This window comes from Bombina bombina, chromosome 6, assembly GCF_027579735.1.
Source record: "Bombina bombina isolate aBomBom1 chromosome 6, aBomBom1.pri, whole genome shotgun sequence".
Classification (NCBI taxonomy): domain Eukaryota; kingdom Metazoa; phylum Chordata; class Amphibia; order Anura; family Bombinatoridae; genus Bombina; species Bombina bombina.
Genome location: NC_069504.1, coordinates 6608838 through 6633430, shown reverse-complemented (window position 1 = coordinate 6633430; position 24593 = coordinate 6608838). Strand labels below are relative to the sequence as shown.

Genomic DNA, 24593 nt, shown 5'->3' with positions numbered 1-24593 from the left:
ACTGCACTTTATATAGATAAATAATGTAATCACTGTACTTTATATAGATAAATAATGTAATCACTGTACTTTATATCGATAAATAATGTAATCACTGCACTTTATATAGATAAATAATATAATCACTGTACTTATATAGATAAATAATGTAATAACTGCAGTTTATATAAATAATGTAATCACTGTACTTTATATAGATAAATAATGTAATAACTGCAGTTTATATAAATAATGTAATCACTGTACTTTATATAGATAAATAATGTAATCACTGTACTTTATATAGATAAATAATGTAATAACTGCAGTTTATATAGATAAATAATGTAATCACTGTACTTTATATAGATAAATAATGTAATCACTGCACTTTATAGAGATAAATAATATAATCACTGCACTTTATATAGATAAATAATGTAATTACTGCAGTTTATATAGATAAATAATGTAATCACTGCACTTTATATAGATAAATAATGTAATCACTGCACTTTATATAGATAAATAATGTAATTACTGCACTTTATATAGATAAATAATGTAATCACTGCATTTTATATAGATAAATAATGTAATTACTGTACTTTATATAGATAAATAATGTAATCACTGTACTTTATATAGTAAATAATGTAATCACTGCACTTTATATAGATAAATAATATAATCACTGTACTTTATATAGATAAATAATGTAATTACTGCACTTTATATAGATAAATAATGTAATTACTGCACTTTATATAGATAAATAATGTAATCACTGTACTTTATATAGATAAATGATGTAATCACTGTACTTTATATAGTAAATAATGTAATCACTGCACTTTATATAGATAAATAATATAATTACTGTACTTTATATAGATAAATGATGTAATCACTGTACTTTATATAGTAAATAATGTAATCACTGTACTTTATATAGATAAATGATGTAATCACTGTACTTTATATAGTAAATAATGTAATCACTGCACTTTATATAGATAAATAATGTAATTACTGTATTTATATAGATAAATAATGTAATTACTGCACTTTATATAGATAAATAATATAATCACTGTACTTTATATAGATAAATAATGTAATCACTGCACTTTATATAGATAAATAATATAATCACTGTACTTTATATAGATAAATAATGTAATCACTGTACTTTATATAGATAAATAATGTAATCACTGTACTTTATATAGATAAATAATGTAATCACTGCACTTTATATAGATAAATAATGTAATTACTGTACTTTATATAGATAAATAATGTAATCACTGCACTTTATATAGATAAATAATGTAATCACTGTACTTTATATAGAGAAATAATGTAATTACTGTACTTTATATAAATAAATAATGTAATCACTGCATTTTATATAGATAAATAATGTAATTACTGTACTTTATATAGATAAATAATGTAATCACTGCATTTTATATAGATAAATAATGTAATTACTGTACTTTATATAGATAAATAATGTAATTACTGTACTTTATATAGTAAATAATGTAATTACTGTACTTTATATAGATAAATAATGTAATCACTGTACTTTATATAGTAAATAATGTAATCACTGTACTTTATATAGATAATGTAATCACTGTACTTTATATAGATAATGTAATCACTGCACTTTATATAGATAAATAATGTAATCACTGTACTTTATATAGATAAATAATGTAATTACTGTACTTTATATAGATAAATAATGTAATTACTGCACTTTATATAGATAAATAATGTAATCACTGTACTTTATATAGTAAATAATGTAATCACTGTACTTTATATAGATAAATAATGTAATTACTGCACTTTATATAGATAAATAATGTAATTACTGTACTTTATAGAGATAAATAATGTAATCACTGCATTTTATATAGATAAATAATGTAATCACTGTACTTTATATAGATAAATAATGTAATCACTGTACTTTATATAGATAAATAATGTAATCACTGTACTTTATATAGATAAATAATGTAATTACTGCACTTTATATAGATAAATAATGTAATTACTGCACTTATATAGATAAATAATGTAATTACTGCACTTATATATAGATAAATAATGTAATTACTGCACTTATATATAGATAAATAATGTAATAACTGCACTTTATATAGATAAATAATGTAATAACTGCACTTTATATAGATAAATAATGTAATTACTGCACTTTATATAGATAAATAATGTAATTACTGCACTTTATATAGATAAATAATGTAATTACTGCACTTATATAGATAAATAATGTAATTACTGTACTTTATATAGATAAATAATGTAATTATTGCACTTTATATAGATAAATAATGTAATAACTGCACTTTATATAGATAAATAATGTAATAACTGCACTTTATATAGATAAATAATGTAATTACTGTACTTTATATAGATAAATAATGTAATCACTGTACTTTATATAGATAAATAATGTAATAACTGCACTTTATATAGATAAATAATGTAATAACTGCACTTTATATAGATAAATAATGTAATTACTGTACTTTATATAGATAAATAATGTAATTACTGCACTTTATATAGATAAATAATGTAATTACTGCACTTTATATAGATAAATAATATAATTACTGCACTTTATATAGATAAATAATGTAATTACTGCACTTTATATAGATAAATAATGTAATTACTGCACTTTATATAGATAAATAATGTAATTACTGTACTTTATATAGATAAATAATGCAATTATTGCACTTTATATAGATAAATAATGTAATAACTGCACTTTATATAGATAAATAATATAATCACTGCACTTTATATAGATAAATAATGTAATTACTGCACTTTATATAGATAAATAATATAATCACTGCACTTTATATAGATAAATAATGTAATTACTGCACTTATATAGATAAATAATATAATCACTGTACTTTATATAGATAAATAATGTAATTACTGCACTTTATATAGATAAATAATATAATCACTGCACTTTATATAGATAAATAATATAATCACTGTACTTTATATAGATAAATAATGTAATTACTGCACTTTATATAGATAAATAATATAATCACTGCACTTTATATAGATAAATAATGTAATTACTGCACTTTATATAGATAAATAATATAATCACTGCACTTTATATAGATAAATAATATAATCACTGCACTTTATATAGATAAATAATGTAATTACTGCACTTTATATAGATAAATAATATAATCACTGCACTTTATATAGATAAATAATGTAATTACTGCACTTATATAGATAAATAATGTAATTACTGCACTTTATATAGATAAATAATATAATCACTGCACTTTATATAGATAAATAATGTAATCACTGTACTTTATATAGATAAATAATGTAATTACTGCACTTTATATAGATAAATAATGTAATCACTGCACTTTATATAGATAAATAATGTAATTACTGCACTTTATATAGATAAATAATATAATCACTGTACTTTATATAGATAAATAATGTAATTACTGCACTTTATATAGATAAATAATATAATCACTGCACTTTATATAGATAAATAATATAATCACTGTACTTTATATAGATAAATAATGTAATTACTGCACTTTATATAGATAAATAATATAATCACTGCACTTTATATAGATAAATAATGTAATTACTGTACTTTATATAGATAAATAATGTAATTACTGCACTTATATAGATAAATAATGTAATCATTGCACTTTATATAGATAAATAATGTAATCACTGCACTTATATAGATAAATAATGTAATTACTGCACTTTATATAGATAAATAATGTAATTACTGCACTTTATATAGATAAATAATGTAATTACTGTACTTTATATAGATAAATAATGTAATCACTGCACTTATATAGATAAATAATGTAATCACTGCACTTTATATAGATAAATAATGTAATTACTGTACTTTATATAGATAAATAATGTAATTACTGTACTTTATATAGATAAATAATGTAATTACTGCACTTATATAGATAAATGATGTAATCACTTCACTTTATATAGATAAATAATGTAATTACTGCACTTTATATAGATAAATAATGTAATTACTGTACTTTATATAGATAAATAATGTAATCACTGCACTTATATAGATAAATAATGTAATCACTGCACTTATATAGATAAATAATGTAATTACTGCACTTTATATAGATAAATAATGAAATTACTGTACTTTATATAGATAAATAATGTAATCACTGCACTTATATAGATAAATAATGTAATCACTGCACTTATATAGATAAATAATGTAATTACTGTACTTTATATAGATAAATAATGTAATTACTGCACTTATATAGATAAATAATGTAATCACTGCACTTTATATAGATAAATAATGTAATCACTGCACTTATATAGATAAATAATGTAATTACTGCACTTTATATAGATAAATAATGTAATTACTGCACTTTATATAGATAAATAATGTAATTACTGCACTTTATATAGATAAATAATGTAATTACTGCACTTTATATAGATAAATAATGTAATCACTGTACTTTATATAGATAAATAATGTAATTACTGCACTTTATATAGATAAATAATGTAATTACTGCACTTTATATAGATAAATAATGTAATAACTGCACTTTATATAGATAATGTAATTACTGTACTTTATATAGATAAATAATGTAATTACTGCACTTTATATAGATAATGTAATTACTGTACTTTATATAGATAAATAATGTAATTACTGCACTTTATATAGATAAATAATGTAATTACTGCACTTTATATAGATAAATAATATAATCACTGCACTTTATATAGATAATGTAATTACTGCACTTTATATAGATAAATAATGTAATTACTGCACTTATATAGATAAATAATGTAATAACTGCACTTTATATAGATAAATAATGTAATTACTGCACTTATATAGATAAATAATGTAATAACTGCACTTTATATAGATAATGTAATAACTGCACTTTATATAGATAAATAATGTAATTACTGCACTTATATAGATAAATAATGTAATAACTGTACTTTATATAGATAAATAATGTAATTACTGCACTTTATATAGATAAATAATGTAATTACTGTACTTTATATAGATAAATAATGTAATCACTGCACTTTATATAGATAAATAATGTAATCACTGTACTTTATATAGATAAATAATGTAATAACTGCACTTTATATAGATAATGTAATTACTGTACTTTATATAGATAAATAATGTAATTACTGCACTTTATATAGATAAATAATATAATCACTGCACTTTATATAGATAATGTAATTACTGTACTTTATATAGATAAATAATGTAATTACTGCACTTTATATAGATAATGTAATTACTGTACTTTATATAGATAAATAATGTAATTACTGCACTTTATATAGATAAATAATGTAATTACTGCACTTATATAGATAAATAATGTAATAACTGCACTTTATATAGATAATGTAATAACTGCACTTTATATAGATAAATAATGTAATTACTGCACTTATATAGATAAATAATGTAATAACTGTACTTTATATAGATAAATAATGTAATTACTGTACTTTATATAGATAAATAATGTAATTACTGCACTTATATAGATAAATAATGTAATCACTGCACTTTGTTTCCCTTTTGCCTCAGGAACTGTTGTTGATAGTGACTCGGGAGTGAGCCGCGCACCCTGTTTCCGATAAAACACAGCGGGCACACGCAGAACCAGTAGCAACGCGGTCACGTGAGGTTTATAGTCTATATACCCAAGCGCTCTTAACCTTTTACGCATGCGTGTTACCTAAAGTATCCAAACCATGACTGCAGCTGCGCATGCGTGACAGTGCTTTAGGCCACACGCGGCGTCTATGGCATAGTAACAGTCACCTAGCAACTCGCCACCAAGAGACGCCAAACATCACCTGACTCTAAAACCTGGGCCCGACACAAAGCTGCAACAGATCTCACAGCAGCACCGGTAAGTGCGGGACCCTGGTACAGCTGACAGTGTGCTCAGTACTGTGTATAATCTGCCCTGTGTATAGTGTGCTCAGTACTGTGTATAATCTGCCCTGTGTATAGTGTGCTCTGTGTGTCTGATGTGTATAGTGTGCTCTGTGTGTCTGATGTGTACAGTGTGCTCTGTGTGTCTGATGTGTACAGTGTGCTCAGTACTGTGTATAATCTGCCCTGTGTATAGTGTGCTCTGTGTGTCTGATGTGTATAGTGTGCTCTGTGTGTCTGATGTGTACAGTGTGCTCTGTGTGTCTGATGTGTACAGTGTGCTCAGTACTGTGTATAATCTGCCCTGTGTATAGTGTGCTCAGTACTGTGTATAATCTGCCCTGTGTATAGTGTGCTCAGTACTGTGTATAATCTGCCCTGTGTATAGTGTGCTCTGTGTGTCTGATGTGTATAGTGTGCTCTGTGTGTCTGATGTGTACAGTGTGCTCTGTGTGTCTGATGTGTACAGTGTGCTCAGTACTGTGTATAATCTGCCCTGTGTATAGTGTGCTCTGTGTGTCTGATGTGTACAGTGTGCTCTGTGTGTCTGATGTGTACAGTGTGCTCTGTGTGTCTGATGTGTACAGTGTGCTCAGTACTGTGTATAATCTGCCCTGTGTATAGTGTGCTCAGTACTGTGTATAATCTGCCCTGTGTATAGTGTGCTCTGTGTGTCTGATGTGTATAGTGTGCTCTGTGTGTCTGATGTGTATAGTGTGCTCTGTGTGTCTGATGTGTACAGTGTGCTCAGTACTGTGTATAATCTGCCCTGTGTATAGTGTGCTCTGTGTGTCTGATGTGTACAGTGTGCTCAGTACTGTGTATAATCTGCCCTGTGTATAGTGTGCTCTGTGTGTCTGATGTGTATAGTGTGCTCTGTGTGTCTGATGTGTACAGTGTGCTCTGTGTGTCTGATGTGTACAGTGTGCTCAGTACTGTGTATAATCTGCCCTGTGTATAGTGTGCTCAGTACTGTGTATAATCTGCCCTGTGTATAGTGTGCTCTGTGTGTCTGATGTGTATAGTGTGCTCTGTGTGTCTGATGTGTATAGTGTGCTCTGTGTGTCTGATGTGTACAGTGTGCTCTGTGTGTCTGATGTGTACAGTGTGCTCTGTGTGTCTGATGTGTACAGTGTGCTCTGTGTGTCTGATGTGTACAGTGTGCTCTGTGTGTCTGATGTGTACAGTGTGCTCTGTGTGTCTGATGTGTACAGTGTGCTCTGTGTGTCTGATGTGTACAGTGTGCTCTGTGTGTCTGATGTGTATAGTGTGCTCTGTGTGTCTGATGTGTACAGTGTGCTCTGTGTGTCTGATGTGTACAGTGTGCTCTGTGTGTCTGATGTGTACAGTGTGCTCTGTGTGTCTGATGTGTACAGTGTGCTCTGTGTGTCTGATGTGTATAGTGTGCTCTGTGTGTCTGATGTGTACAGTGTGCTCTGTGTGTCTGATGTGTATAGTGTGCTCTGTGTGTCTGATGTGTATAGTGTGCTCTGTGTGTCTGATGTGTACAGTGTGCTCTGTGTGTCTGATGTGTATAGTGTGCTCTGTGTGTCTGATGTGTATAGTGTGCTCTGTGTGTCTGATGTGTACAGTGTGCTCTGTGTGTCTGATGTGTACAGTGTGCTCTGTGTGTCTGATGTGTACAGTGTGCTCTGTGTGTCTGATGTGTAAAGTGTGCTCTGTGTGTCTGATGTGTACAGTGTGCTCTGTGTGTCTGATGTGTACAGTGTGCTCTGTGTGTCTGATGTGTACAGTGTGCTCTGTGTGTCTGATGTGTACAGTGTGCTCTGTGTGTCTGATGTGTACAGTGTGCTCTGTGTGTCTGATGTGTACAGTGTGCTCTGTGTGTCTGATGTGTACAGTGTGCTCTGTGTGTCTGATGTGTACAGTGTGCTCTGTGTGTCTGATGTGTACAGTGTGCTCTGTGTGTCTGATGTGTACAGTGTGCTCTGTGTGTCTGATGTGTACAGTGTGCTCTGTGTGTCTGATGTGTACAGTGTGCTCTGTGTGTCTGATGTGTACAGTGTGCTCTGTGTGTCTGATGTGTACAGTGTGCTCTGTGTGTCTGATGTGTACAGTGTGCTCTGTGTGTCTGATGTGTACAGTGTGCTCTGTGTGTCTGATGTGTACAGTGTGCTCTGTGTGTCTGATGTGTACAGTGTGCTCTGTGTGTCTGATGTGTACAGTGTGCTCTGTGTGTCTGATGTGTACAGTGTGCTCTGTGTGTCTGATGTGTACAGTGTGCTCTGTGTGTCTGATGTGTACAGTGTGCTCTGTGTGTCTGATGTGTACAGTGTGCTCTGTGTGTCTGATGTGTACAGTGTGCTCTGTGTGTCTGATGTGTATAGTGTGCTCTGTGTGTCTGATGTGTATAGTGTGCTCTGTGTGTCTGATGTGTATAGTGTGCTCTGTGTGTCTGATGTGTATAGTGTGCTCTGTGTGTCTGATGTGTATAGTGTGCTCTGTGTGTCTGATGTGTATAGTGTGCTCTGTGTGTCTGATGTGTATAGTGTGCTCTGTGTGTCTGATGTGTACAGTGTGCTCTGTGTGTCTGATGTGTACAGTGTGCTCTGTGTGTCTGATGTGTACAGTGTGCTCTGTGTGTCTGATGTGTACAGTGTGCTCTGTGTGTCTGATGTGTACAGTGTGCTCTGTGTGTCTGATGTGTATAGTGTGCTCTGTGTGTCTGATGTGTACAGTGTGCTCTGTGTGTCTGATGTGTACAGTGTGCTCTGTGTGTCTGATGTGTACAGTGTGCTCTGTGTGTCTGATGTGTACAGTGTGCTCTGTGTGTCTGATGTGTACAGTGTGCTCTGTGTGTCTGATGTGTACAGTGTGCTCTGTGTGTCTGATGTGTACAGTGTGCTCTGTGTGTCTGATGTGTACAGTGTGCTCTGTGTGTCTGATGTGTACAGTGTGCTCTGTGTGTCTGATGTGTACAGTGTGCTCTGTGTGTCTGATGTGTACAGTGTGCTCTGTGTGTCTGATGTGTACAGTGTGCTCTGTGTGTCTGATGTGTACAGTGTGCTCTGTGTGTCTGATGTGTACAGTGTGCTCTGTGTGTCTGATGTGTATAGTGTGCTCTGTGTGTCTGATGTGTATAGTGTGCTCTGTGTGTCTGATGTGTATAGTGTGCTCTGTGTGTCTGATGTGTATAGTGTGCTCTGTGTGTCTGATGTGTACAGTGTGCTCTGTGTGTCTGATGTGTACAGTGTGCTCTGTGTGTCTGATGTGTACAGTGTGCTCTGTGTGTCTGATGTGTACAGTGTGCTCTGTGTGTCTGATGTGTACAGTGTGCTCTGTGTGTCTGATGTGTACAGTGTGCTCTGTGTGTCTGATGTGTACAGTGTGCTCTGTGTGTCTGATGTAGTGCTCTGTGTGTCTGATGTGTACAGTGTGCTCTGTGTGTCTGATGTGTATAGTGTGCTCTGTGTGTCTGATGTGTACAGTGTGCTCTGTGTGTCTGATGTGTACAGTGTGCTCTGTGTGTCTGATGTGTATAGTGTGCTCTGTGTGTCTGATGTGTATAGTGTGCTCTGTGTGTCTGATGTGTATAGTGTGCTCTGTGTGTCTGATGTGTATAGTGTGCTCTGTGTGTCTGATGTGTACAGTGTGCTCTGTGTGTCTGATGTGTACAGTGTGCTCTGTGTGTCTGATGTGTACAGTGTGCTCTGTGTGTCTGATGTGTACAGTGTGCTCTGTGTGTCTGATGTGTACAGTGTGCTCTGTGTGTCTGATGTGTACAGTGTGCTCTGTGTGTCTGATGTGTACAGTGTGCTCTGTGTGTCTGATGTGTACAGTGTGCTCTGTGTGTCTGATGTGTACAGTGTGCTCTGTGTGTCTGATGTGTACAGTGTGCTCTGTGTGTCTGATGTGTACAGTGTGCTCTGTGTGTCTGATGTGTACAGTGTGCTCTGTGTGTCTGATGTGTATAGTGTGCTCTGTGTGTCTGATGTGTATAGTGTGCTCTGTGTGTCTGATGTGTATAGTGTGCTCTGTGTGTCTGATGTGTACAGTGTGCTCTGTGTGTCTGATGTGTACAGTGTGCTCTGTGTGTCTGATGTGTACAGTGTGCTCTGTGTGTCTGATGTGTACAGTGTGCTCTGTGTGTCTGATGTGTACAGTGTGCTCTGTGTGTCTGATGTGTATAGTGTGCTCTGTGTGTCTGATGTGTACAGTGTGCTCTGTGTGTCTGATGTGTACAGTGTGCTCTGTGTGTCTGATGTGTACAGTGTGCTCTGTGTGTCTGATGTGTATAGTGTGCTCTGTGTGTCTGATGTGTACAGTGTGCTCTGTGTGTCTGATGTGTACAGTGTGCTCTGTGTGTCTGATGTGTACAGTGTGCTCTGTGTGTCTGATGTGTACAGTGTGCTCTGTGTGTCTGATGTGTACAGTGTGCTCTGTGTGTCTGATGTGTACAGTGTGCTCTGTGTGTCTGATGTGTACAGTGTGCTCTGTGTGTCTGATGTGTACAGTGTGCTCTGTGTGTCTGATGTGTACAGTGTGCTCTGTGTGTCTGATGTGTATAGTGTGCTCTGTGTGTCTGATGTGTACAGTGTGCTCTGTGTGTCTGATGTGTACAGTGTGCTCTGTGTGTCTGAAGTGTGTACAGTGTGCTCTGTGTGTCTGATGTGTACAGTGTGCTCTGTGTGTCTGATGTGTACAGTGTGCTCTGTGTGTCTGATGTGTATAGTGTGCTCTGTGTGTCTGATGTGTACAGTGTGCTCTGTGTGTCTGATGTGTACTAGTGTGTCTGTGTGTAGATGTGGTACTGTTGGGATGGTGTGTCCTTTGATGTATGTATGTGCTCTGTGTGTCTGATGTGTACAGTGTGCTCTGTGTGTCTGATGTGTATAGTGTGCTCTGTGTGTCTGATGTGTACAGTGTGCTCTGTGTGTCTGATGTGTACAGTGTGCTCTGTGTGTCTGATGTGTACAGTGTGCTCTGTGTGTCTGATGTGTACAGTATGCTCTGTGTGTCTGATGTGTACAGTGTGCTCTGTGTGTCTGATGTGTACAGTGCTCTGTGTGTCTGAGTGTACTGTGTGCTCTGTGTGTCTGATGTGTACAGTTGTTTATTGTTGCTCTGTGTTCTGATGTGTACAGTGTGCTCTGTGTGTCTGATGTGTACAGTGTGCTCTGTGTGTCTGATGTGGTACAGTGGCTCTGTGTGTCTGATGTGTAATAGTGTGCTCGTGTTGTCTGATGTGTAAAGTGTGCTCTGTGTGTCTGATGTGTACAGTGTGCTCTGTGTGTCTGATGTGTACAGTGTGCTCTGTGTGTCTGATGTGTACAGTGTGCTCTGTGTGTCTGATGTGTATAGTGTGCTCTGTGTGTCTGATGTGTATAGTGTGCTCTGTGTGTCTGATGTGTATAGTGTGCTCTGTGTGTCTGATGTGTACAGTGTGCTCTGTGTGTCTGATGTGTACAGTGTGCTCTGTGTGTCTGATGTGTATAGTGTGCTCTGTGTGTCTGATGTGTACAGTGTGCTCTGTGTGTCTGATGTGTACAGTGTGCTCTGTGTGTCTGATGTGTACAGTGTGCTCTGTGTGTCTGATGTGTACAGTGTGCTCTGTGTGTCTGATGTGTAAAGTGTGCTCTGTGTGTCTGATGTGTACAGTGTGCTCTGTGTGTCTGATGTGTATAGTGTGCTCTGTGTGTCTGATGTGTATAGTGTGCTCTGTGTGTCTGATGTGTACAGTGTGCTCTGTGTGTCTGATGTGTACAGTGTGCTCTGTGTGTCTGATGTGTATAGTGTGCTCTGTGTGTCTGATGTGTACAGTGTGCTCTGTGTGTCTGATGTGTATAGTGTGCTCTGTGTGTCTGATGTGTACAGTGTGCTCTGTGTGTCTGATGTGTATAGTGTGCTCTGTGTGTCTGATGTGTACAGTGTGCTCTGTGTGTCTGATGTGTACAGTGTGCTCTGTGTGTCTGATGTGTACAGTGTGCTCTGTGTGTCTGATGTGTACAGTGTGCTCTGTGTGTCTGATGTGTACAGTGTGCTCTGTGTGTCTGATGTGTACAGTGTGCTCTGTGTGTCTGATGTGTACAGTGTGCTCTGTGTGTCTGATGTGTATAGTGTGCTCTGTGTGTCTGATGTGTACAGTGTGCTCTGTGTGTCTGATGTGTATCAGTGTGCTCTGTGTGTCTGATGTGTACAGTGTGCTCTGTGTGTCTGATGTGTACAGTGTGCTCTGTGTGTCTGATGTGTATAGTGTGCTCTGTGTGTCTGATGTGTACAGTGTGCTCTGTGTGTCTGATGTGTACAGTGTGCTCTGTGTGTCTGATGTGTACAGTGTGCTCTGTGTGTCTGATGTGTACAGTGTGCTCTGTGTGTTGTTGTGTACAGTGTGCTCTGTGTGTCTGATGTGTACAGTGTGCTCTGTGTGTCTGATGTGTACAGTGTGCTCTGTGTGTCTGATGTGTATAGTGTGCTCTGTGTGTCTGATGTGTACAGTGTGCTCTGTGTCTGATGTGTACAGTGTGCTCTGTGTGTCTGATGTGTACAGTGTGCTCTGTGTGTCTGATGTGTACAGTGTGCTCTGTGTGTCTGATGTGTATAGTGTGCTCTGTGTGTCTGATGTGTATAGTGTGCTCTGTGTGTCTGATGTGTACAGTGTGCTCTGTGTGTCTGATGTGTACAGTGTGCTCTGTGTGTCTGATGTGTATAGTGTGCTCTGTGTGTCTGATGTGTATAGTGTGCTCTGTGTGTCTGATGTGTACAGTGTGCTCTGTGTGTCTGATGTGTACAGTGTGCTCTGTGTGTCTGATGTGTACAGTGTGCTCTGTGTGTCTGATGTGTACAGTGTGCTCTGTGTGTCTGATGTGTACAGTGTGCTCTGTGTGTCTGATGTGTACAGTGTGCTCTGTGTGTCTGATGTGTACAGTGTGCTCTGTGTGTCTGATGTGTACAGTGTGCTCTGTGTGTCTGATGTGTACAGTGTGCTCTGTGTGTCTGATGTGTATAGTGTGCTCTGTGTCTGATGTGTATAGTGTGCTCTGTGTGTCTGATGTGTATAGTGTGCTCTGTGTGTCTGATGTGTACAGTGTGCTCTGTGTGTCTGATGTGTATAGTGTGCTCTGTGTGTCTGATGTGTATAGTGTGCTCTGTGTGTCTGATGTGTATAGTGTGCTCTGTGTGTCTGATGTGTACAGTGTGCTCTGTGTGTCTGATGTGTATAGTGTGCTCTGTGTGTCTGATGTGTACAGTGTGCTTGTGTGTCTGATGTGTATAGTGTGCTCTGTGTGTCTGATGTGTATAGTGTGCTCTGTGTGTCTGTGGTGTAAACGTGTGCTCTGTGTGTCTGCAGAGTACTAGAGTGGCTCTGTGTGTCTGCTGTGTAACAGTGTGCTCTGTGTGTCATGATAGAGTACAGTGTGCTCCTGTGTTTCAGGCTGTGTACAGTGTTCTCAGAGTGTCTCAGATGGTGTACAGTGAGCTCTGCTAGATGTCTGATCGTGTACAGTGTGCTCTGTGTGTCTGATGTGTCCTAGTGTGCTCTGTGTGTCTGATCGTGTACTAGTTGTGCTCTGCTGTGTCTGATAGAGTATCCGTGTGCTCAGTGTGTCAGATGTGTACTAGTGTGCTCTGTGTGTCTGATGTGTACAGTGTGCTCTGTGTGTTTGATGTGTATAGTGTGCTCTGTGTGTCTGATGTGTATAGTGTGCTCAGTGTGTCTGTGTGTAATAGTGTGCTCTGTGTGTCTGATGTGTATAGTGTGCTCTGTGTGTCTGATGTTGTAGAGTGTGCTCTGTGTCGTCTGATGTGTATAGTGTGCTCTGTGTGTCTGAAGTGTACAGTGTGCTCTGTGTGTCTGATGTGTACAGTGTGCTCTGTGTGTCTGATGTGTACAGTGTGCTCTGTGTGTCTGATGTGTACAGTGTGCTCTGTGTGTCTGATGTGTATAGTGTGCTCTGTGTGTCTGATGTGTACAGTGTGCTCTGTGTGTCTGATGTGTACAGTGTGCTCTGTGTGTCTGATGTGTATAGTGTGCTCTGTGTGTCTGATGTGTACAGTGTGCTCTGTGTGTCTGATGTGTATAGTGTGCTCAGTACTGTGTATAGTCTGCCCTGTGTATAGTGTGCTCTGTGTGTCTGATGTGTACAGTGTGCTCTGTGTGTCTGATGTGTATAGTGTGCTCTGTGTGTCTGATGTGTATAGTGTGCTCTGTGTGTCTGATGTGTATAGTGTGCTCTGTGTGTCTGATGTGTATAGTGTGCTCAGTACTGTGTATAGTCTGCCCTGTGTATAGTGTGCTCTGTGTGTCTGATGTGTACAGTGTGCTCAGTACTGTGTATAATCTGCCCTGTGTATAGTGTGCTCAGTACTGTGTATAATCTGCCCTGTGTATAGTGTGCTCTGTGTGTCTGATGTGTACAGTGTGCTCTGTGTGTCTGATGTGTATAGTGTGCTCTGTGTGTCTGATGTGTACAGTGTGCTCTGTGTGTCTGATGTGTATAGTGTGCTCTGTGTGTCTGATGTGTATAGTGTGCTCTGTGTGTCTGATGTGTATAGTGTGCTCTGTGTGTCTGATGTGTATAGTGTGCTCTGTGTGTCTGATGTGTATAGTGTGCTCTGTGTGTCTGATGTGTATAGTGTGCTCTGTGTGTCTGATGTGTATAGTGTGCTCTGTGTGTCTGATGTGTATAGTGTGCTCTGTGTGTCTGATGTGTATAGTGTGCTCTGTGTGTCTGATGTGTATAGTGTGCTCTGTGTGTCTGATGTGTACAGTGTGCTCTGTGTGTCTGATGTGTATAGTGTGCTCTGTGTGTCTGATGTGTACAGTGTGCTCTGTGTGTCTGATGTGTACAGTGTGCTCTGTGTGTCTGAAGTGTACAGTGTGCTCTGTGTGTCTGATGTGTACCGTGTGCTCTGCTGTGTCTGATGTGTACAGTGTGCTCTGTGTGTCTGATGTGTACAGTGTGCTCTGTGAGTCTGATGTGTACAGTGTCGCTCTGTGTGTCTGATGTGTATAGTGTGCTCTGTGTGTCTGATGTGTATAGTGTGCTCTGTGTGTCTGATGTGTATAGTGTGCTCTGTGTGTCTGATGTGTATAGTGTGCTCTGTGTGTCTGATGTGTACAGTGTGCTCTGTGTGTCTGATGTGTACAGTGTGCTCAGTGTGTCTGAGTGTGTACAGTGTGCCTCTGTGTGTCTGATGTGTATAGTGTGCTCTGTGTGTCTGATGTGTACAGTGTGCTCTGTGTGTCTGATGTGTATAGTGTGCTCTGTGTGTCCTGATGTGTCAGTGTGCTCTGTGTGTCTGATGTGTACGATTGTGCTCTGTGTGTCTTGATGTGTACAGTGTGCTCTGTGTGTCTGATGTGTACAGTGTGCTCTGTGTGTCTGTTGTGTATAGTGTGCCTGTGTGTCTGATGTGTCTAGTTTGCTCTGTGTGTCTGCCCAGAGAACAGTGTGGCTCTGTGTGACTGCTGTGTAGACGTGTCGCTCTTGTGTGTCTGATGTGTATAGTATGTGGCTCTGTGTGATCTGATGTGTCCAGACGTGCCTCAGTGATGTATGAAGCTGACATGTACGTGAGCTCAGTGTGTCTGCTGTGTACAGTGGTGCTCTGTGTGGTCTGCTGTGTACAGTGTGCTCTGTGTGTCTGCTGTGTATCGTGTGCTCTGTGGTGTCAGATGTGTATCCGTGTGCTCAGTACTGTGTATAGTCTGCCTGTGTACTAGTGCTTGCTCTGTGTGTCAGATGTGTAAAGTGTGCTCTGATTTGACTGCTGATGTCACCCCTGTTTGCTCAGTAGAGTCTGCGTGTGGTAACAGTGAGCTCTGTGTGCTCTGATGTGTATACAGTGTGCTCTGTGACGTCTGATGTGTATAGTGTGCTCTGTGTGTCTGATGTGTATAGTGTGCTCTGTGTGTCTGATGTGTACAGTGTGCTCTGTGTGTCTGATGTGTACAGTGTGCTCTGTGTGTCTGATGTGTACAGTGTGCTCTGTGTGTCTGATGTGTACAGTGTGCTCTGTGTGTCTGATGTGTATAGTGTGCTCTGTGTGTCTGATGTGTATAGTGTGCTCTGTGTGTCTGATGTGTACAGTGTGCTCTGTGTGTCTGATGTGTACAGTGTGCTCTGTGTGTCTGATGTGTATAGTGTGCTCTGTGTGTCTGATGTGTATAGTGTGCTCTGTGTGTCTGATGTGTACAGTGTGCTCTGTGTGTCTGATGTGTACAGTGTGCTCTGTGTGTCTGATGTGTACAGTGTGCTCTGTGTGTCTGATGTGTACAGTGTGCTCTGTGTGTCTGATGTGTACAGTTGTGCTCTGTGTGTCTGATGTGTACAGTGTGCTCTGTGTGTCTGATGTGTACAGTGTGCTCTGTGTGTCTGATGTGTACAGTGTGCTCTGTGTGTCTGATGTGTACAGTGTGCTCTGTGTGTCTGATGTGTACAGTGTGCTCTGTGTGTCTGATGTGTATAGTGTGCTCTGTGTGTCTGATGTGTACAGTGTGCTCTGTGTGTCTGATGTGTATAGTGTGCTCAGTACTGTGTATAGTCTGCCCTGTGTACAGTGTGCTCTGTGTGTCTGATGTGTACAGTGTGCTCTGTGTGTCTGATGTGTACAGTGTGCTCTGTGTGTCTGATGTGTACAGTGTGCTCTGTGTGTCTGATGTGTACAGTGTGCTCTGTGTGTCTGATGTGTACAGTGTGCTCTGTGTGTCTGATGTGTACAGTGTGCTCTGTGTGTCTGATGTGTACAGTGTGCTCTGTGTGTCTGATGTGTACAGTGTGCTCTGTGTGTCTGATGTGTACAGTGTGCTCTGTGTGTCTGATGTGTACAGTGTGCTCTGTGTGTCTGATGTGTACAGTGTGCTCTGTGTGTCTGATGTGTACAGTGTGCTCTGTGTGTCTGATGTGTACAGTGTGCTCTGTGTGTCTGATGTGTACAGTGTGCTCTGTGTGTCTGATGTGTACAGTGTGCTCTGTGTGTCTGATGTGTACAGTGTGCTCTGTGTGTCTGATGTGTACAGTGTGCTCTGTGTGTCTGATGTCTACAGTGTGCTCTGTGTGTCTGATGTGTACAGTGTGCTCAGTACTGTGTATAGTCTGCCCTGTGTACAGTGTGCTCTGTGTGTCTGATGTGTACAGTGTGCTCTGTGTGTCTGATGTGTACAGTGTGCTCTGTGTGTCTGATGTGTACAGTGTGCTCTGTGTGTCTGATGTGTACAGTGTGCTCTGTGTGTCTGATGTGTACAGTGTGCTCTGTGTGTCTGATGTGTAGTGTGCTTGGTGTCTGATGTGTTATAGTGTGCTCTGTGTGTCTGATGTGTACAGTGTGCTCTGTGTGTCTGATGTGTATAGTGTGCTCTGTGTGTCTGATGTGTATAGTGTGCTCTGTGTGTCTGATGTGTATAGTGTGCTCTGTGTGTCTGATGTGTATAGTGTGCTCTGTGTGTCTGTGTGTACAGTGTGCTCTGTGTGTCTGATGTGTACAGTGTGCTCTGTGTGTCTGATGTGTATAGTGTGCTCTGTGTGTCTGATGTGTACAGTGTGCTCTGTGTGTCTGATGTGTACAGTGTGCTCTGTGTGTCTGATGTGTACAGTGTGCTCTGTGTGTTTGATGTGTACAGTGTGCTCTGTGTGTTTGATGTGTACAGTGTGCTCTGTGTGTCTGATGTGTACAGTGTGCTCTGTGTGTCTGATGTGTACAGTGTGCTCTGTGTGTCTGATGTGTATAGTGTGCTCTGTGTGTCTGATGTGTATAGTGTGCTCTGTGTGTCTGATGTGTACAGTGTGCTCTGTGTGTCTGATGTGTATAGTGTGCTCTGTGTGTCTGATGTGTACAGTGTGCTCTGTGTGTCTGATGTGTACAGTGTGCTCTGTGTGTCTGATGTGTATAGTGTGCTCTGTGTGTCTGATGTGTACAGTGTGCTCTGTGTGTCTGATGTGTACAGTGTGCTCTGTGTGTCTGATGTGTACAGTGTGCTCTGTGTGTCTGATGTGTACAGTGTGCTCTGTGTGTCTGATGTGTACAGTGTGCTCTGTGTGTCTGATGTGTACAGTGTGCTCTGTGTGTCTGATGTGTATAGTGTGCTCTGTGTGTCTGATGTGTATAGTGTGCTCTGTGTGTCTGATGTGTATAGTGTGCTCTGTGTGTCTGATGTGTATAGTGTGCTCTGTGTGTATGATGTGTATAGTGTGCTCTGTGTGTCTGATGTGTATAGTGTGCTCTGTGTGTCTGATGTGTATAGTGTGCTCTGTGTGTCTGATGTGTACAGTGTGCTCTGTGTGTCTGATGTGTACAGTGTGCTCTGTGTGTCTGATGTGTACAGTGTGCTCTGTGTGTCTGATGTGTATAGTGTGCTCTGTGTGTCTGATGTGTATAGTGTGCTCTGTGTGTCTGATGTGTATAGTGTGCTCAGTACTGTGTATAGTCTGCCCTGTGTATAGTGTGCTCTGTGTGTCTGATGTGTATAGTGTGCTCTGTGTGTCTGATGTGTACAGTGTGCTCTGTGTGTCTGATGTGTACAGTGTGCTCTGTGTGTCTGATGTGTACAGTGTGCTCTGTGTGTCTGATGTGTATTGTGTGCTCTGTGTCTGATGTGTATAGTGTGCTCTGTGGTCTGATGTGTACAGTGTGCTCTGTGTGTCTGATGTGTACAGTGTGCTCTGTGTGTCTGATGTGTATAGTGTGCTCTGTGTGTCTGATGTGTACAGTGTGCTCTGTGTCTGATGTGTACAGTGTGCTCTGTGTGTCTGATGTGTATAGTGTGCTCTGTGTGTCTGATGTGTATAGTGTGCTCTGTGTGTCTGATGTGTATAGTGTGCTCTGTGTGTCTGATGTGTATAGTGTGCTCTGTGTGTCTGATGTGTACAGTGTGCTCTGTGTGTCTGATGTGTACAGTGTGCTCTGTGTGTCTGATGTGTATAGTGTGCTCTGTGTGTCTGATGTGTACAGTGTGCTCTGTGTGTCTGATGTGTACAGTGTGCTCTGTGTGTCTGATGTGTACAGTGTGCTCTGTGTGTCTGATGTGTACAGTGTGCTCTGTGTGTTTGATGTGTACAGTGTGCTCTGTGTGTCTGATGTGTACAGTGTGCTCTGTGTGTCTGATGTGTACAGTGTGCTGTGTGTCTGATGTGTACAGTGTGCTGTGTGTGTTGATGTGTACAGTGTGCTCTGTGTGTTGATGTGTACAGTGTGCTCTGTGTGTCTGATGTGTACAGTGTGCTCTGTGTGTCTGATGTGTACAGTGTGCTCTGTGTGTCTGATGTGTACAGTGTGCTCTGTGTGTCTGATGTTTACAGTGTGCTCTGCGTGTCTGATGTGTATAGTGTGCTCTGTGTGTCTGATGTGTACAGTGTGCTCTGTGTGTCTGATGTGTACAGTGTGCTCTGTGTGTCTGATGTGTACAGTGTGCTCTGTGTGTCTGATGTGTATAGTGTGCTCTGTGTGTCTGATGTGTATAGTGTGCTCTGTGTGTCTGATGTGTACAGTGTGCTCTGTGTGTTGATGTGTACAGTGTGCTCTGTGTGTCTGATGTGTACAGTGTGCTCTGTGTGTCTGATGTGAACAGTGTGCTCTGTGTGTCTGATGTGTATAGTGTGCTCTGTGTGTCTGATGTGTACAGTGTGCTCTGTGTGTCTGATGTGTATAGTGTGCTCTGTGTGTCTGATGTGTACAGTGTGCTCTGTGTGTCTGATGTGTATAGTGTGCTCAGTACTGTGTATAGTCTGCCCTGTGTACAGTGTGCTCTGTGTGTCTGATGTGTATAGTGTGCTCTGTGTGTCTGATGTGTATAGTGTGCTCAGTACTGTGTATAGTCTGCCCTGTGTACAGTGTGCTCTGTGTGTCTGATGTGTATAGTGTGCTCTGTGTGTCTGATGTGTATAGTGTGCTCTGTGTGTCTGATGTGTACAGTGTGCTCTGTGTGTCTGATGTGTACAGTGTGCTCTGTGTGTCTGATGTGTACAGTGTGCTCTGTGTGTCTGATGTGTACAGTGTGCTCTGTGTGTCTGATGTGTAAAGTGTGCTCTGTGTGTCTGATGTGTATAGTGTGCTCAGTACTGTGATAGTCTGCCCTGTGTACAGTGTGCTCTGTGTGTATGTGTGTATAGTGTGCTCTGTGTGTCTGATGTGTACAGTGTGCTCTGTGTGTCTGATGTGTACAGTGTGCTCTGTGTGTCTGATGTGTACAGTGTGCTCTGTGTGTCTGATGTGTACAGTGTGCTCTGTGTGTCTGATGTGTATAGTGTGCTCTGTGTGTCTGATGTGTACAGTGTGCTCTGTGTGTCTGATGTGTATAGTGTGCTCTGTGTGTCTGATGTGTGTACAGTGTGCTCTGTGTGTCTGATGTGTATAGTGTGCTCTGTGTGTCTGATGTGTATAGTGTGCTCTGTGTGTCTGATGTGTACAGTGTGCTCTGTGTGTCTGATGTGTATAGTGTGCTCTGTGTGTCTGATGTGTACAGTGTGCTCTGTGTGTCTGATGTGTATAGTGTGCTCTGTGTGTCTGATGTGTATAGTGTGCTCTGTGTGTCTGAAGTGTATAGTGTGCTCTGTGTGTCTGATGTGTACAGTGTGCTCTGTGTGTCTGATGTGTATAGTGTGCTCTGTGTGTCTGATGTGTACAGTGTGCTCTGTGTGTCTGATGTGTACTGTGTGTCTGATGTGTACAGTGTGCTCTGTGTGTCTGATGTGTATAGTGTGCTCTGTGTGTCTGATGTGTACAGTGTGCTCTGTGTGTCTGATGTGTATAGTGTGCTCTGTGTGTCTGATGTGTATAGTGTGCTCTGTGTGTCTGATGTGTACAGTGTGCTCTGTGTGTCTGATGTGTATAGTGTGCTCTGTGTGTCTGATGTGTACAGTGTGCTCTGTGTGTCTGATGTGTACAGTGTGCTCTGTGTGTCTGATGTGTACAGTGTGCTCTGTGTGTCTGATGTGTACAGTGTGCTCTGTGTGTCTGATGTGTACAGTGTGCTCTGTGTGTCTGATGTGTATAGTGTGCTCTGTGTGTCTGATGTGTACAGTGTGCTCTGTGTGTCTGATGTGTACAGTGTGCTCTGTGTGTCTGATGTGTACAGTGTGCTCTGTGTGTCTGATGTGTACAGTGTGCTCTGTGTGTCTGATGTGTACAGTGTGCTCTGTGTGTCTGATGTGTACAGTGTGCTCTGTGTGTCTGATGTGTACAGTGTGCTCTGTGTGTCTGATGAGTACAGTGTGCTCTGTGTGTCTGATGTGTACAGTGTGCTCTGTGTGTCTGATGTGTACAGTGTGCTCTGTGTGTCTGATGTGTACAGTGTGCTCTGTGTGTCTGATGTGTACAGTGTGCTCTGTGTGTCTGATGTGTACAGTGTGCTCTGTGTGTCTGATGTGTACAGTGTGCTCAGTACTGTGTATAGTCTGCCCTGTGTACAGTGTGCTCTGTGTGTCTGATGTGTATAGTGTGCTCTGTGTGTCTGATGTGTACAGTGTGCTCTGTGTGTCTGATGTGTATAGTGTGCTCAGTACTGTGTATAATCTGCCCTGTGTACAGTGTGCTCTGTGTGTCTGATGTGTACAGTGTGCTCTGTGTGTCTGATGTGTACAGTGTGCTCTGTGTGTCTGATGTGTATAGTGTGCTCTGTGTGTCTGATGTGTATAGTGTGCTCTGTGTGTCTGATGTGTATAGTGTGCTCTGTGTGTCTGATGTGTACAGTGTGCTCTGTGTGTCTGATGTGTACAGTGTGCTCTGTGTGTCTGATGTGTACAGTGTGCTCTGTGTGTCTGATGTGTACAGTGTGCTCTGTGTGTCTGATGTGTACAGTGTGCTCTGTGTGTCTGATGTGTACAGTGTGCTCTGTGTGTCTGATGTGTACAGTGTGCTCTGTGTGTCTGATGTGTACAGTGTGCTCTGTGTGTCTGATGTGTATAGTGTGCTCTGTGTGTCTGATGTGTATAGTGTGCTCTGTGTGTCTGATGTGTATAGTGTGCTCAGTACTGTGTATAGTCTGCCCTGTGTATAGTGTGCTCTGTGTGTCTGATGTGTATAGTGTGCTCAGTACTGTGTATAGTCTGCCCTGTGTATAGTGTGCTCTGTGTGTCTGATGTGTATAGTGTGCTCTGTGTGTCTGATGTGTATAGTGTGCTCAGTACTGTGTATAGTCTGCCCTGTGTACAGTGTTCTCTGTGTGTCTGATGTGTACAGTGTGCTCTGTGTGTCTGATGTGTACAGTGTGCTCTGTGTGTCTGATGTGTACAGTGTGCTCTGTGTGTCTGATGTGTATAGTGTGCTCTGTGTGTCTGATGTGTATAGTGTGCTCTGTGTGTCTGATGTGTACAGTGTGCTCTGTGTGTCTGATGTGTACAGTGTGCTCTGTGTGTCTGATGTGTATAGTGTGCTCTGTGTGTCTGATGTGTATAGTGTGCTCTGTGTGTCTGATGTGTACAGTGTGCTCTGTGTGTCTGATGTGTACAGTGTGCTCTGTGTGTCTGATGTGTACAGTGTGCTCTGTGTGTCTGATGTGTATAGTGTGCTCTGTGTGTCTGATGTGTATAGTGTGCTCTGTGTGTCTGATGTGTACAGTGTGCTCTGTGTGTCTGATGTGTACAGTGTGCTCTGTGTGTCTGATGTGTACAGTATGCTCTGTGTGTTGATGTGTATAGTGTGCTCTGTGTGTCTGATGTGTACAGTGTGCTCTGTGTGTCTGATGTGTACAGTGTGCTCTGTGTGTCTGATGTGTACAGTGTGCTCTGTGTGTCTGATGTGTATAGTGTGCTCTGTGTGTCTGATGTGTATAGTGTGCTCTGTGTGTCTGATGTGTATAGTGTGCTCAGTACTGTGTATAGTCTGCCCTGTGTATAGTGTGCTCTGTGTGTCTGATGTGTATAGTGTGCTCTGTGTGTCTGATGTGTACAGTGTGCTCTGTGTCTGATGTGTACAGTGTGCTCTGTGTGTCTGATGTGTACAGTGTGCTCTGTGTGTCTGATGTGTATTGTGTGCTCTGTGTGTCTGATGTGTATAGTGTGCTCTGTGTGTCTGATGTGTACAGTGTGCTCTGTGTGTCTGATGTGTACAGTGTGCTCTGTGTGTCTGATGTGTATAGTGTGCTCTGTGTGTCTGATGTGTACAGTGTGCTCTGTGTGTCTGATGTGTACAGTGTGCTCTGTGTGTCTGATGTGTATAGTGTGCTCTGTGTGTCTGATGTGTATAGTGTGCTCTGTGTGTCTGATGTGTATAGTGTGCTCTGTGTGTCTGATGTGTATAGTGTGCTCTGTGTGTCTGATGTGTACAGTGTGCTCTGTGTGTCTGATGTGTACAGTGTGCTCTGTGTGTCTGATGTGTATAGTGTGCTCTGTGTGTCTGATGTGTACAGTGTGCTCTGTGTGTCTGATGTGTACAGTGTGCTCTGTGTGTCTGATGTGTACAGTGTGCTCTGTGTGTCTGATGTGTACAGTGTGCTCTGTGTGTCTGATGTGTACAGTGTGCTCTGTGTGTCTGATGTGTACAGTGTGCTCTGTGTGTCTGATGTGTACAGTGTGCTCTGTGTGTCTGATGTGTACAGTGTGCTCTGTGTGTCTGATGTGTACAGTGTGCTCTGTGTGTCTGATGTGTACAGTGTGCTCTGTGTGTCTGATGTGTACAGTGTGCTCTGTGTGTCTGATGTGTACAGTGTGCTCTGTGTGTCTGATGTGTACAGTGTGCTCTGCGTGTCTGATGTGTATAGTGTGCTCTGTGTGTCTGATGTGTACAGTGTGCTCTGTGTGTCTGATGTGTACAGTGTGCTCTGTGTGTCTGATGTGTACAGTGTGCTCTGTGTGTCTGATGTGTACAGTGTGCTCTGTGTGTCTGATGTGTACAGTGTGCTCTGTGTGTCTGATGTGTACAGTGTGCTCTGTGTGTCTGATGTGTACAGTGTGCTCTGTGTGTCTGATGTGTATAGTGTGCTCTGTGTGTCTGATGTGTATAGTGTGCTCTGTGTGTCCTGATGAGTTCAGTGTGTGCTCAGTGAGTCTGATGTGTACAGTGTGCTCTGTGAGTCGGATGTGTACAGTGTGCTCTGGGTGTCTGATGTGTACAGTGTGCTCCTGTGGTCCTGATGTGTATAGTGTGCTCTGTGTGTCTGATGTGTACTGTGTGCTCTGTGTAGTCTGATGTGTATAGTGTGCTCCTGTGTGTCTGATGTGTACAGTGTGCTCTGTGTGTCTGATGTGTATAGTGTGCTCATTACTGTGAATAGTCTGCGCCTAGAGTACAGTGTGCTCTGTGTGTCTGATGTGTATAGTCTGATGTGTGTATAGTCTGATGTGTATAGTGTGCTCAGTACTGGTATAGTCTGACCTGTGTACAGTTGTGCTCTGTGTGTCTTGATGTGTATAGTGTGCTCTGTGTGTCTGATGTGTATAGTGTGCTCTGTGTGTCTGATGTGTACAGTGTGCTCTGTGTGTCTGATGTGTACAGTGTGCTCTGTGTGTCTGATGTGTACAGTGTGCTCTGTGTGTCTGATGTGTACAGTGTGCTCTGTGTGTCTGATGTGTAAAGTGTGCTCTGTGTGTCTGATGTGTAAAGTGTGCCAGTACTGTGTAGTCTGCTA

The 24593-nt window shown here is 40.6% G+C and overlaps 1 protein-coding gene across 1 annotated transcript in view; it reads left to right on the top strand.

Moving 5' to 3' along the window:
• Positions 1 to 5843: 5843 nt before the first annotated feature.
• Positions 5844 to 24593, top strand: part of ODF3B (outer dense fiber of sperm tails 3B) — an 86512-nt gene continuing 67762 nt past the window's right edge. The window contains exon 1 of the mRNA XM_053716288.1: positions 5844 to 6047. The gene's annotated coding sequence lies outside the window, so the exon portion shown is untranslated. The remainder of the gene's footprint in view (positions 6048 to 24593) is intronic.